The sequence below is a fragment of the Amblyraja radiata genome, chromosome 8, assembly GCF_010909765.2.
Source record: "Amblyraja radiata isolate CabotCenter1 chromosome 8, sAmbRad1.1.pri, whole genome shotgun sequence".
NCBI classification, from domain to species: Eukaryota; Metazoa; Chordata; class Chondrichthyes; order Rajiformes; family Rajidae; genus Amblyraja; species Amblyraja radiata.
Genome location: NC_045963.1, coordinates 59,336,516 through 59,352,041, shown reverse-complemented (window position 1 = coordinate 59,352,041; position 15,526 = coordinate 59,336,516). Strand labels below are relative to the sequence as shown.

The window sequence follows — 15,526 nt, the reverse complement described above, 5'->3', positions numbered from 1 at the left end:
TGTAGCTCTCCTGTGCAAGCTGTGAATATACAGACTCCCTTACGGATGGATGACCTGTTGATGTTCTCACTCCAGACTTCTAGGGGGATGGCTGTGGAAGGGACAGGTTCTTAACATGCCCTGTGCATCCAAGTGAATTGTTTACTGTTTAATGGACCAGTGGTGGGGGTGAAGTAATGTTTAATACTAAATAGCAGTGACTTGCTTTTGGAGCATGACCCCAGCTGCAGAGTTTACTGAGGGTGGGTTTGCCTGGTTCCTGTCGGTAGAATCCAGACTCCCATGCTGGTGCTCTGTTATTGCAGAGTATGATTACACCATCTGATGGAAAGGAACTGTCTGTGGCCCATCTTATTTTCTCTGTTAAACATCCATGATGCTGTCAATGGCTTTTCATTTTTAACCCATTCCTTCCCTGCTGAGTAAAAAACGAAAATGCTGGAAATACTCAGCAGGTCAGGCAGCATCTGTGGAAAGAGAAAGTTTTTGATGCGGTATCCGTTATCAGAATGGAGAGAGTGAGAGAAACAAGTTAGTTCTGAGCGGCAGCGAAGGTGGGAGTGGGATGGTTAGAACAGAGGGTATATCTCTAATAGGGTAAGACCGAATGAGTTAATATGGAAGTTAATATCAGAGAGAGCTTCTTTCTCTGTGTCACGTTGTTACTAGTAAAGTTGGGTGATGTGCCCAGCAGACCTGAAAAAACGGAGCCAAAATGATGGCACGTAGAAACGGCCAGTTCTGATATAGACTGAAAGAGAAAAAGTTACCGAAAGTTGAAAAAATTGATATTGAGTCTTAATTGATTTTTGTTTCCGTTCCCTGCAACTGCTGCACTATTAATTGCAGAGGGGGAGGTAGTGGTAGTTTCAAGACATTTTAACGCTTCTGTTGATTGGTGATTTTAAACCCGTGTCACTAAGCAATGCATCTATCCTATTTTTTCTCAAAACCTTTAGTCCAAGAGTTAATCACCTTAAGTTTGAGTGGTACCTTGTTTCTTGTTGAGAAAGAGCAATTGGCCTGTCAGTTTGAATATCTTCAATGGGGGCAACCAGGCAACCTGGGCAGAAACATTTTGGTTAGCATTCTTGCTGCAGCACGGAGGGAGTGCTACAGTGTCAGAAGTTTGGCTGTTCAGATGGTTTGTGAAACTGAGGATAACTGAGGATCCCTGTGTACTAACAGCACAAAAATGCAAGATTTTCCGGTTATTAATTTCTGCGGTGTTTAAGGAAGCTTGCTTCCTTTCCTAGGTAGCCCCTCGGGGCTAAATTGCCTCCTCAATTTTTTGGGGTTCTGAGGTGGCTGATGAAGCCAAAGTGGGAATTTCAGATCTTTTCCTCGATGGGACAGGTTGGGATGGGTAGTTTGTCGGGCTGGTGTGGTCCTGCTGCCACTTACACCTGGCTTCTGTGTATTCCTGATGCATGAACTCGAGGGACTCTATACCATCCTCCTCCACCTACAGTGGTCAATAGACAGAGATTCCTCAGAGTAAGTGTGCATGTTGCATTTCTTCAAGGAATCTTTGAGCACATCTTTGAATCTCTTCCTCCGTCCACTTGGTAATTTGTTCTGTGACAGAGCTTGGAATACAATGTCAGGAATCTGGAGTTGGACATGTAAACAACGAGGCTCGTTCAATGTGGCCAACTGAGAATAACTAGAGCCTTGATGCTGGAAGTTGGCGTTGGTGTTAGTATTGATATATTATTGTCACATGGACCAAGATACAGTGAAAAACATTGTTTTGCTTGCTTTCCAGGCAAATCGTACCAAACGTAAGTACGTCAGACAGTTTAATAACAAAAAATAATCAAATTGCAGTATATAGTGTTGCAGCTATGGAGAAAGTGCAGATAAAAAAGTGCAGTGGCTGTAGTGAGGTAGATTGGAAGATTGGCAATTCATCCTTGCAATATCAGAGGTTTGTTCATGAATTTGATAACAATGGAAAATAATCTGTCCAAGAATCTGGTGGAACCTGCTCATTTTTGTATCTTCTGCCTGACAGGGGAGGGGGGGGAAATGGAATGACAGGGGTGTGAGTGATCCTTGATTATGATGGCTGTTTTCCCAAGGCATCGTGAAGGGTAGATGAAGTTGATGGGGCGATGACGAGATGGACTGGGTTGTGTCCACAACTCTCTTCAATAATTTGCATTCCTTGGCAGACCAGTTGCCATGCCAGGTTGTGATGCATCTGGCTAGGATGCTTTTGATGGTGCATTTGTAGAAATTATTAAGAGTTGTTAGAGAGATGCCGAACTTTCTTAGCCTTCTGATGTAGTAAAGGCTGGTATGTTTTCTTGGCTGTGGCTTGGTTATTATGGTTGGACCAGGTCAAATTATTGGTGATACTTATATCTAGGAATTGGATATGACACTTCGTTTTGCTAAGCTTTCCAGTGATGATTTTGCAGAGCTAACGGTGGTAGTATTCCTCCAATGTCTTGCTCATAAGTTATAGGAGCAGAATTAGACCATTCGGCCCATCAAGTTTCCTCCGCTATTCAATCATGGCTGAACTATCTTCACCTGTCAACCCCATTCTCCTGCCTTCTCCGCATAGCCCTTGGCACCTTTAAGGGCCTGTTCCACGAGCATGCGACTCCATGCGGCAAGCGCGACCTAAAGGGCCTGTCCCATGAGCATGCGACTGCATGCGGCAAGCACGACCAAACCAGAAGCGGGGGCCGCGCGGAGGTCAAGTGAGTGACATGAAGCTCAAGCGAAGTTTGCGGGTGACGTACAGCGTCGAGGCGGTGCGTACGGCGTCGAGGCGGCTGCGGGCCGGCAGGCCGTTGCCGCGCGGAATTTTTGAAAACGGTCAGTTTTTCGGAGCCCCGTGCGATGTCAGGACCAGCTCCGCACAACACCATACGGCTCCAGCGATCGAAGTGGGACCGACCCCGTGAGGCCGTACGGCTCAAGAGACCACGTTAGGTTGCACTTGCCGCATGGAATCGCATGCTCGTGGGACAGGCCCTTTAGGTCGCGCTTGCCGCATGGAGTCGCATGCTCGTGGGACAGGCCCTTAACTATATTCCATAGATTTACCACACTCTGACTAAAGAAATTCCTCCTCATCTTTCTAAAAGTACGTCCTTTTATTCTGAGGCTGCGCCCTCTGGTCCTAGACCCACTAGTGGAAACCTCTTCTCCACATCCACTCTATCCAGGCCTTTCACTATTCGATAAGTTTCAATGAAGTTTTCCCTCACACATCTGCACTGCAGCGAGTACAGGCCCAGTTCCGTCAAACGCGCATCATACGTTAACCCAATCATTCCTGGGATCATTCTCGCAAACCTCCTCAAGTGCATGCTGTGAGTTATCTAGGTCTCCAAAGACTTTCAGATGGAGAGATCACTACTGCCTGTTAAACCAAATCATTTGGTGATGAGGTTCAGTGCTGCAAAGTGGCAGGCTAATATATTTTGAAAGTTTAATTTAACTTAACTTTATAGCTCTTTCACTTTAATTTAGTATTCATTTTAGTGTCAGGAAAACGTTCTGCACCTTTTAAACTCCTCCATGCCTCTCCTTTCCCAGTCTCTGTTATCCACATGATAGTACAGTATGTGCACTGACTTTAACTAGCTGCGGAGGTTAATTGAAGAAATGCCAACCTGACCCAGCTCCAGGCAGCTGGCATGAGATGCCAGTGTGCGAACAATTGCAAACCTGCCCAAAAATAGAAAATTGCAATTTGACCCCTGTTGGTCTAATCTCCTCCTGCCTCTCCTCTGACAGAAAGTTGTAAGGAATCTGGCCTGGTCCAGCTTACTAAATAAGAAGGAGGGAGTCAGATGAAAATAGACTTGCACGGTAGCATAAATGATATGGCAGCCAGGTTTGATCCTGACCTCCAATGCTGTCTCTGTGGAGTTTGTATATTCTCCTTCTTCCTCCCTCGGTGGCACAGTGGCACAACTAGTTGAGTCATAAATTCACGTTCACATGTTATAGGAGCAGAAATTGGTCATTCGGCCCATCAAGTCTACTCCGCCATTCAATCATTGCTGATCTATCTTTCCATCTCAACCCCATTCTCCTGCCTTTTCACAGCATTTGGAACTCGGGGTTAAATCTTGACCTTGGGTGCTCTGTGTGCATGTTCTCCCTGTGACCATGCAAGTTTCCTCTGGGTACCCTGGCTTCCTCTGACATCCCAAAGACGTGCGGGTGTGCAGGTTGGGGTATGAATTAGCCACTATTATTCCCCCTAGTGTGTAGGTAGGTGGTTGAATCTGCAAGGGATGGTGGGGATGTGGGAAGAATGGGATTAATGTAGGATCATTGTAAACGGGTGGTCCTAATGATCCTAAGATCATGATGGTCAGCACGATCTTAGAGGGCAGAGGGCCTGTTTCTGTGCTGTATCTCCCTCTTTGTCTACAACATGGGTTCCCTCTGGGCCCACCTGATTCCTTCCTTATCCCAAAGACGTTCAGGTTGGTAGATCAATTAGTCGCTGTAAATTGCTCACAGTGTATGGGTGAGGGCCAGAATTTGAGAATAAATGAAGATTAGTGCAAACCTATTGGTTGGTGGGAAGTACAGACTCGGTGGGCTGAAGGACTTGTACTCTGACAAAATGCTGTTCATTGGAAGCGCTGATCTATCGAGTATAGAAAAGGAGCAGGAATGGCCCGGTATTTATCCACTGGTTCTTGTTCCTTGGACGTCAGCGAGGAGAATGAAGAAGAGATGTAGAAACAAATGAAAGAGGCCAAGTGGCCCATTAAACATATCCTAGCTAGCAGTCGACCTTGGGTTAGGCGCACTATTGAGCTCTGGATCTGATTCTGGAATGAACCTCTCATATGCCAGGATTGAGTTCCCGATCTTCTAATCTTCTTAGTTGTCTCCCTTGCACTTTTGAAAAAATATATACATTCTTTGTAGTTGTAACACAAAATTCTGCACTCTGTTTATTTTCTCTATTGCACCACCTAATGCACTCATGTACGGGACTGTCATAGGAGGAAAGATTGAAAAGACTAGGCTTGTATTCACTGGAGTTTAGAAGGATGAGGGGGATCTTATAGAAACATATAAAATCATAAAAGGACTGGACAAGCTAGATGCATTAAAAATATTCCCAATGTTGGGCGAGTCCAGTACCAGGGGCCACAGTCTTAGAATAAAGGGGAGGTCATTTAAGACTGAGGTAAAAAAAAAAAACTTTTTCACCCAGAGAGTGGTGAATTTGTGGAATTCCCTGCCACAGAGGGCAGTGGAGGCCAAGTCACTGGATGGATTTAAGAGAGAGTTAGATAGAGCTCAAGGGGCTAGTGGAGTCAAGGGATATGGGGAGAAGGCAGGCACGGGTTATTGATAGGGGACGATCAGCCATGATCACAATGAATGGCGGTGCTGGCTCAAAGGGCCGAATGTCCTCCTCCTGCACCTATTTTCTATGTTTCTATGTTTTGATCTGAATCGCATTCAAAGCAAAGGTTATTACTGTATCTTGGTACATGAGACTACAGTGAACCATTGCCAATAACCCTGATCTTTAAGTACTGTTCACACATGATGAAAGCTTTCAGTTCCTCCATCCTTGAGTTCCAGAGCCACCACTCATGGAGCGAAATAACCTTGCATAATTCCCTTCCACATCCCACCTCTAAGCCACCCATTTACATGAGCTTCTCAATCCTCCCTGCAAACACTCCTTTGAACCTGGCACTTCAACCAAACCTTGTACACCCGGCTTAGTCGCCCTTTGCATAGTTTGGTTTTAGATTTTGTTGAACAGTCATTCTCATGGATGCCTTGAAGGCATTTTACAACGATAAGGACACTACTTAAAGGCAAGTTGTGGGAAGGTTGCTCGCTGCAGATTTGAGTTGTTTTAACAAATGCTGGGACTGTTCTGTGCACTATTTGGGGAGAACAAGAGCGATTAAAGGAAGGTGTGGCTGTGTCTCAGTGTGACCCTGGATGAGTAAAACTCCTAGACCACAACGAGCTTGGCTGATTTGCTTCCCTTACCAAGTATGTTCATAGAATGACATATTTCCATCTGCCGAGCCTTTGGGGTGTGTCTACTGAGAGTATTTTGCACTCACTGAGAGGAGGGTGGGGCTTGTGGTTATTGGTATTTTACCGGTTTTGGCAAATGCGGCACAGAGAGAGGGGGCATCAGTTTGAGGTCACAAGTTCAACATTGCAGCATTGCAACAGAATGACTTGTGGTCAACCTCCCAATTCCCATAATCTCCACCCTCATCCGCAGTGCAGCACTTGACTCCTAAGTCATAAATACAGAGGATAAATAAATGTAAATAATACTGTAGGATTTTGACCTCGACAGCATAGAACCATCTGTTTTCATCACACACAAGGGTGTAACTGTATTTAGTTCTCTTGTGTTTTGGTGCTTAGCATCTCAAATCAAGTGCTGCTCCTCCCAAAACCACATTGATAGAAACCTCTGATTTGCAATTGTTGCAAACTCTCTATCTCTGCTGTTTCCTGCAAGGGAGCACCCATTTTAATCCCCTTTCCGCCCCCCTCCCCCAACATCCTTTAAAGTGCACACCCTTAGTCTACCTTCTTATCAAATCTGGATAATGGTAGCCCATAATATTTTACTCTTTTAACACTGTTATACTGGCACTGCCTCTCTCCTAATGTGTGTGTGTGTGTGTGTGTGTATGTCTGGGTCTATGTGACTGTGTGTGCACGTGTGTCTGTGTTTGTATGTGTGTGTTTGAGTGTTTGTGTCTGTATGCGAAGTGTGCATTTGTTTGTGTGTCGACGTAGCCATGTATGATATCCGTGCCACACATGTCCGTGTGTGCGCACATGCCTGTGTTTGTGTGTGCGTGTCTCTATGTTTGTGTGTCGGTGTGCATGTGTTTGTGCATGTCTGTGTGCATGTGTGCCTATGTGTGTGTCTATGCACACATGCACAGATGGCCACAATGCAGCAAGAGGCCAACTGGTGTCTGGGATGTGTTTCTGAAGCAGTGCCTTCCACGCTCTCTTGCCTTTGGCTAGGGTGTGTGGTTACCAAACTCGTCATCCCGAGTGTTGGAGATTAGATCACATGATGGCAAGGCAGAGCAGCCGAGTCTTGATGATATCAAATTGATGCAAAGCAAACCTGCCCTTCCTGCCCAACCGGTGCTAAGTGTGATTCCAGTGTCTGTTTAATAAATGGCATTTGCTGAGGGTCCAGGACTTCAGGGTGATGTCTAGGTCATAAGATCATAAGAACATAAGTGATAGGAGTAGAATTAGGCCATTCGGCCCATCATGTCTACTCCGCTATTCAATCATAGCTGAGATATCTCTCCCTCCTAACCCCATTCTCCTGCCTTCTCCCCTTAACCCCTGACACCCGTAATAATCAAGAAGAGTCTCTGCAGGCTCTGGGTTGGACCCCATAATCTGAGAGCGACATGTGACTCAGGTAGTGCAGTCGTAAAGTTACCAGACAATTTGTCAGAGCTCTGGACCAATGATCTAATAAACAAGCGTATGAATCCCACCAAGGCAACTGGGGAATTTAAATTTAATGAAGAGTCATAGAGAGATACAGCATAGGAACAGACTCTTCGCCCCATCAAGTCCATGCGGCCCATCAATCAACCACATGCCAAATGTCCATTTATCCAATGTTATGCTCCTCAAGTTTTGATAAACCCCCCAGATTCTGCACCTCATCTTTACACAAGGGAGCAATTTACTAGGCAGTTAACCTACCAAGCAAAGCAATTAGGTAAATCCAGGACTTGGGGTGAGATTGAAACTATTTGATTGTCATAAACCCTCTCCAATTGACTCTTACACTTCTGTGTGCAACTGCCTCATCCCAATCAGTCTGTACTATATTTGACACCAGCCTCAACAATTGTCTTGGCTCTGAACTAAGCCCTCAATTCAGGGGCAGTCAGGGACAGGTGCTTTACCGGCATTGCCCACATCCTGTGCATGCCTTGGGAAGCGGAAGGACACCTGAGTACTTGGCCTCATTGTGTGCTAGGACAGATTTGAATCATATGAGGAATAATATTTGCCAAATCCAGACCGCAACCCTAAAGTTGTATCAAGCAGCAGTGATCGCTGCCATCCTGTATGCTTCTGAGGCCTGGACTACTTCCAGTAGGCATGTGGAGTCCCGCAAGGTTCGATCTTAGGGCCCTCTTTATTCAACATCTACATGCTCCCACTAGGGCAAATCATGCAAAATAATAATATTGACCACCACTGCTATGCCGATGACACTCAAATCTATGTAGCGCTATCACCAAATGACTATCGCCCCATAGATCTGCTGTGCCAGTGCATTGAGCAAGTCAAACACTGGATGTGCCAAAATTTCCTCCAACTAAATAAGGACAAAATGGAGATAATTGTTTTTGGTGCTAAAAAAGAAAGGCTTAAAGTAACCCAACACCTTCACTCTCTGTCCCTGAAAACTTCAAACAAAGCCATAAATCTTGGGGTTATTATGGATTCAGATTTACATTTCGACAGTCACATCAAATCAGTAACAAAATCGGCCTACTATCACCTCAAAAACGTAGCAAGATTAAGAGGACTCATGTCAGCTCAAGACTTAGAAAAACTTGTACATGCCTTTATTACTAGTAGGCTAGATTATTGTAACGGTCTCCTTGCAGGTCTTCCGAAAAAAACTGTCAGGCAGCTACAGCTTGTTCAGAACGCTGTTGCTAGAGTTCTAACAAAGACCAAAAAATTTGAACACATTACACCAATTCTTAAATCCTTACATTGGCTCCCTGTATTTCAGAGAATTGATTTCAAAATCCTGCTGCTCACCTATAAATCACTACATGGTTTAGGACCAAAGTATATCACTGACATGCTTCCACTATATAAGCCTTCTAGACCGCTAAGATCTTCTGAAACCAATCTGTTAGTGATTCCCAGAGTAAATTCAAAACATGGGAAAGCAGGATTTAGTTACTATGCAACAAATAGCTGGAATAAACTTCCTGAAGATTTAAGACTTGCCTCAACTTTGACCACTTTTAAAACAAGACTGAAAACTTTTATGTTTACTTTAGCTTTCAGCTAAATCTTAACTACATTGCACTTTTAACTTTTGCACTTTTTATAATGCATTTTTAATTTAGCTTTTATTTTATTTTAATTCTTCTATTTTATTTCATTTTATTATTTCATTTTATTGTATGACATGTTTTTATGTGAAGCAATTTGAGTCTGCCTCGTGTATGAAATATGCTATATAAATAAAGTTGCCTTGCCTTGCCTAGGCACCGCAAAGCACTGGAGAGATACCTGCCTCTGCAAAAATCCTCCAAATCCATTGGCTATATGGAGTAATCAAACTCACGTCATTGTTCTCTCCTAGGCCGACAAAGAGGCACTAATTACACTCGGTCGTTTCCGTTTGCAGAGACCACATTGTTTGCATGCCTAGCGCCAGGCTCCCGGAGCAGATGCTCTCTTCCGAACTCGGTCATGGAAAGAGTTACCAGGTAGGCAGACGGAATTTAAAAAATGCAACACACCCATTGACTCCTGTAAATCCCTAGACCATGACTGCTCCAAGTGGGAATGGAACCGTCAGGAATGGTGTTGAGAACTTGAAATGCACACGTTGATGACACACAGAGGCCCGTACAAAGCGGTGGGATGAGTGCACCACCTCACAACCTGCCCACCTCTGTGGAAGTGTCTGCAGTTCCCACACTGGCCTTGTCAACCATTTCAGAGCCCATGGAACTGGAGCGGAAGTGAGTCATCCTCAATCCCCAAAGGCTGTTCATGAAGAAGAAAGATTTTTAATAAATGGCATTTGCTGAGAGTCCAGGACTTCGGGGTGATGTCTGGGTCATAAGGTCATAAGAACATAAGATCATAAGAACATAAGTGATAGGTGTTGGCTTCATGCAGGTGTTCCCTTTGACACTGTGACATTTATTGCCCAAACTCGCCCACAAGTATAATTCACTGGCAGGCTCAGACTTGGGTCTTGGGCAGAAATGGTTGCTACAGTGGCTTTGTGGATTCTAATCTCACTGAAGCCTTTGAGTTAAGTCCAAGAGTTCAGCAGGTAGCAACTTGTTTTTTGAGTCCAATTGTTGTTGGCACAAACTCCAGGGTGTCTCTCTGGTGCAGGACTGAGAGAGTGCTGTAATGTCAAGATATAGTTCTTTGGCTCAGTTATCTCATCTGGTATACGAGGGAGGTATGTGAAGGTGTGTAAATATATAAAGGAGAGTTAAGTTCAGTATTTATCCCTCAAGCAGCATACGGTCCAATGCAGGTAAATGGGATTAGTGTATATTGACACAATGGTTGGCATGTCGGGCCAAAGGGGCTGTTGCTGTATAATTCTATGATTCGATAACATCCAACACATTATCTAATCATATATTTCAGTGTTGTTTGTGGGAACTAGCACTGTATTTAACTTGGGTGTTGCACCCGATTTAGAATTGTGTGCACTTCTGGTCACTGCGATATGGGAAGGATGTTATCAAGCTGGAGAAGGTGTAGAAAACATTCACAAAGGATGGTACCAGGACTAGAGTTATAGGAAAGATGTTGTCAAGCATGAAAGGGTTCAGAGAACATTTAGCTGGATGTTGCCAGGACTCGGGGGACGAAGCTGTAGGGAGGGATTGAGCATGCTAAAAGCCCTGTCCCACGGTACGAGTTCATTCCAAGAGCTCTCCCGAGTTTGCCCTGATTCCAACTCGGAGATTTACAGTAATGGCCATACGTCGGTACTCGGGGCTCTCGTGGACATTTTTCAACATGTTGAAAAATCTTCAAGAGTCTTCCCGTGCTTAACTGCCGTTAGCGAGTCTTCCCAAGTACCTGCCGTTAGCGAGCCGCTAAGAGACGTCCCCGAGCTCCGACGTACCCGCTACGTTCATTCTTCGTGCTTACCACAAGTTTTTTTTAAACTCGGGAGAGCTCTTGGAATGATCTCGTACCGTGGGGAAGGGCTTTAAGGCTTTACACCTTGGATCGGAGGAGGATGGGGAGTGATCTTATAGAGGTGTACGAAATCATGAGATAAAAAGATTGGGTAAACGGTAAACGCACAGTCTTTTGCATAGAGTAGGAGAATGGTATATGGACACATTTATCTGTACTGTAGTAAATACCTTACTATTTTTCTGTGTGCTTAAGCAAAGCCAGAATTTCATTGTCCTATACAGGGACACATGACAATAAACTCACTTGAACTCACTTGAACTTGAGAATCGAGAACCAGAGGATATAGATTTAAGGTGAGGGGAGAAAGATTTAATGGGAACCCGAGGGGTAACTTTTTAACATAAATGGTGGTGGGTGTATGGAACAAGCTGCTGGAGGAGGTAGTTGACGCAGGTACGATAGCAACATTTAAGGAACATTTAGACAGCTGGATGGATAGAATAGTTTTAGAGGGATATAGGGCCAAAAGCAGGCAAGTAGGACTAGTGTAGATGGGGCAAGTTGGGCCAAAGGGCTTGTTTCCATGTTGTACGACTCTATGACTGTGACCAGAGTTTATAAAACCATGAACGTCCTTTTCCAGGACAGGAGTGTAAAATAACTTGAGGGGACAGGTTAAAGGTGATTGAGGAAAGATATAAGGGGATCTGGGTGGCAAATTATTTTCACAGAAAAGGTGTTTGGTATAAGGAACAAACTGTCAGAGGAAGTTGTAGAGGCAGTTTCAATAATAACATATAAAAGCCATGAATAGGGAAGTCTCAGAGAGATGTGGGCTGAATGCAGGCAAATAGGATTAGCTTGGATAAAAAACTTGGTTAGCATGAAAGTGTAGGGCCAAAAGGCCTGTTACTGTGCTGTATAATACTATGACTCATTAACTCTACCCGGTGTCTAAAGTGGTTATTAACTGCTTTGATTTTAGGAAAGACAGTAGATTCATGTGTTGTGGGGATGGAGTCATAGAGCCTTATAGCATGGAAACAGGCCCTTCAAACCAAATTGCCCCACACCGGCCAATATGACCCTTCTTTGCTAGTCCTACCTGCCTGCGTTTGGCCCATATCCCTCTAAACCTGTCCAATCCATGTACCTGTCTAATTATTTCTTAAACATTGCGATAGTCCCTGCCTCCACTACCTCCTCTGGCAGCTCGTATCATACACCCACCACCCTTTGCATGAAAAAGATGCCCCTCAGGTTCCTATTAAGTCATTTCCCCTTCACCTTAAACTTGCATCCTCTGGTTTTTGATTCCTCGATTCTGGGCAAGAGACTGTGCATCTACCCGATCTATTCCTCTGATAATTTTATACACCTCTCAAAGATCAAGATAGTTTGTGGAATTTGCTGTGTTGAATGGGCTGATGTTTGACAGTTTTCTTTCCCTCTGATTAATGGTCACATCAGAGCAATTGACACTACAACCTGCAAATTTTGCAATCGATGAGGGAATTATCTGATCTAATTTTAAAGGGTGCTGACAGAAAACGAACAGATGGAACCTTGTGTTTTCTTCTCCCTGGTGTACGGGCCAGTGACATGGTGAAACCAGATGCAAGGGGGATGAAATGTCCTTGCAAGGAATGCATTAGTTGGCCTGGTAACCTATCCAGTGAAGGACTGGTTGGTGGGGGTGGGGAGTGAGACACATGGTGTTCTTCAGGCTTGAACTTTGATTTTTTCTCCTGTCTTATCAGGGCTGGGTGTGTTGAGTTCTGTGAGTCTTCAGTAAATCAGTTAGTTTCGGTTACCTTCATTTATTGAGCTTTGTCAGCATTTGGTCTTGGAAAACACATCTAAATCATAGATTCATAGAGAGGGGAAAAGAGATAGTCACAGAGTACGGAAACAGGTCCTTCGGGCCAATTTGTCCATGCTGACCAAGATGCCCTATCCAAGCTGGCCCGTGTTGGCCCATATCCTCTGAACCTTTCCTGCACACGCACCTGTCCAAATCATAATTTTAGACAAGGTAGACGAGATTCATAGAGTGATGTAGCAATATAATCAGGTCCTTTGGCCCACCACGTCCATGCCGACCTTCAACGAGTCCTCTAAATATGTCCCCTTTACCAGCACCTGGCCGTTTACCGTCTGTGCCTTCCAGGGCTCATCAGGAATGGTGTGAGTCTCTGCCTCCATCACCCCTCAGGCAGTGTGTTTCACCCTCAGGATGTAATAAATTCCTCCTCAGATCTCTACCTGAAACCACTTATCTTAAACCTACACCCTCTTTTTTGGACACTTCTTCTGAGGAGAAAAGTTTCCTACTATCATCCTACCTATGATCCTCAGTGTTTTGTATACTTCTATCGTCACCTCTCAGCCTCCTCCTTGCAAGGAAAACAAGTTATGCATCCAATCTTACCTCTTGTCTGAAACATTCCAATATCCTCTCTTTCTCTCTCTCCCTCTTCCCTCCCTCTTCCCTCCCTCTTCCCTCCCTCTTCCCTCCCTCTTCCCTCCCTCTTCCCTCCCTCTTCCCTCCCTCTTCCCTCCCTCTCTCCCACTCTCCCACTCTCCCACTCTCCCACTCTCCCACTCTCTCCCTCTCGCCCTCTTTCCCCCCCCCCCCCTTCTCCCAGTCTCTCAATGTGTTTGAGCTAATCTTGATATTCTTCAGGCAGTCTGATGCAGCTCTCAACCATTGCCCTCGGATGCTCTTCATAGCTCTTAGCCATTTCCTAAATTTATACCCTCTAATTTGGCTTGCGACTACCACCCTCATCAATCCTGAAACGTCACGTGTCCATTCCCTGCACAGATTCTGCCTAACCCATTAAGTCTACACTTGTCTACTACTCAAAATTCCTACAAACGCAGTTTCCTGTGTCTCTTTCTAGTTCTAGTGCTAGTCACTGCGCCCAAAGGACAAAAATTTAAATTGAAAGGTACAGCTTGTAAACAGTTCTTTCCGCTCTCCGAGTCCTGGCCGCCATTGATCACCGGTACAAACTAGATCTCTATTTTCCCACTTTTGCCGCTACTTTCTCTACACTAGTCACAATTTGCAGAGGCCAATTCATCGACAAAACCACATGTCTTTGGGACAGAACTCATGTGCTCACAAAGAGAATCTGCAAACTCCAAACAGACAGTATCTGAGGTCCTCGGTTCTCTAGTGCCCTGCTCCATACCAGCGCCATAATTTTGTACACCTTTTTTGAATGGCCCCAGCTGAGTCTTCAGACAAGATTTTAGACATACAGCATGGAAACAGTCACTTCGGCCCACCAAGTCCATGCTGACCAACAATCACCCCATACACGAGCACTATCCTACACTCTCGGGACAATTTACAATTTACAGAAGCCAATTCACCTACAAACCTATACGTCTTTGGAGTGTGGGAGGAAACCGGAGCACCCGGAGAAAACCCACACAGTCACAGGCGGAACTACAAACTCCATACAGACAGCACCCGTAGTCAGGATTGAACCCGAGTTTCTAGCACTGTAATGCCCCTGCCCACTTAGGAAACCTGAACGGAAACCTCTGGTGACCTTGCGCCCCACCCAAGGTTTCCGTGAGTCGCCAGAGGTTTTGGTCACTCGCCTGGAAAGCCTCCACCAAAGCGTGAGCTGCATCTACTGACCAAAGATCCTACAGGATCTTTGCTACCGACCGCACACACACACACACATCGCGAAGGTGGGGGCCAGGGACAGGGGAGGAACGCTGTCTGCGCGATGAAGAGGAAGGTAAACGGCTGCCACAGAACATGGCAAGCCCTTTAGAGAACTCGGGAGGGAGGGAGAGAAGGGGAGAGAAGGGGAGAGAGAAGAGGAAAGGGAAGGGGAGGGAGAAGGGGAGAGAATGAGAAGGGGTGGGGGGAGAAGGAGTGGAGACAGTTTTAAGAAGTTTAATAAAGTTAGCGGGCATTTTACCTTCCGGCGGATCTTCTAGGTCCTGAAAACCAAAGATCCTTTGCTGAAAACTCCAATGAGCGAATCAAAATGGCCGGTCAGCGAAGGAGATTACCTTCGACTGCCTGTGAGTAAATAGCAACCCCACTCCACTGGCTTCGACCAAACGACAACCTATTTTTAGGCGAGGCCAGTTTTGAATTTGTTGAAATAATCGCAGGAACATAGAAGAAGCCTCGACTACGCGGAAACCACTTTCGACCATTAGGGAGAGTGACCAAAACCTCCGGGAACCTCACGGAAACCTTGGGTGGGGCGCAAGGTCACCAGAGGTTTCCGTTCAGGTTTCCTAAGTGGGACAGGGGCTTAAGACAGCAACTCTACCACTGCGCCACCGTGCCGCACCACAGTCATGTGCAGATGTATTACTTCTGAGTGCTGATTGTGTGGTCTATGGTGGTGGCCCTATAGTTTGGAATCTGCTTAACCTGGTTTGGAATTTGCTTTCCCTGGTTTGTTGATTCCGGAGGGATAGTCCTGAGTGATCTTTGTGAAATGTTGGGACAGGGTGCTTAAGGCCGTCTCAACTCTACTTCTTTCATTGAGTGAGAAGGTTCACTGTCTGTGCCAGCGATTTATTCCACCATACACTGGGACTGAAGTAAGGTCCCTTCGGATCTGGGTTCAGCAGCAGT

The 15,526-nt window shown here is 45.3% G+C and overlaps 1 protein-coding gene across 6 annotated transcripts in view; it reads left to right on the top strand.

Moving 5' to 3' along the window:
* The window catches only part of hivep2 (HIVEP zinc finger 2), a 241,941-nt gene that overhangs the window by 32,209 nt on the left and 194,206 nt on the right, over positions 1-15,526 (top strand). For 2 of the 6 annotated variants that reach the window (XM_033026032.1, XM_033026036.1), the window contains exon 2: positions 9,407-9,488. The exons of the other annotated variants lie outside the window; for them this stretch is intronic. The gene's annotated coding sequence lies outside the window, so the exon portion shown is untranslated. The remainder of the gene's footprint in view (positions 1-9,406; positions 9,489-15,526) is intronic. 6 annotated transcript variants of the gene reach the window in all.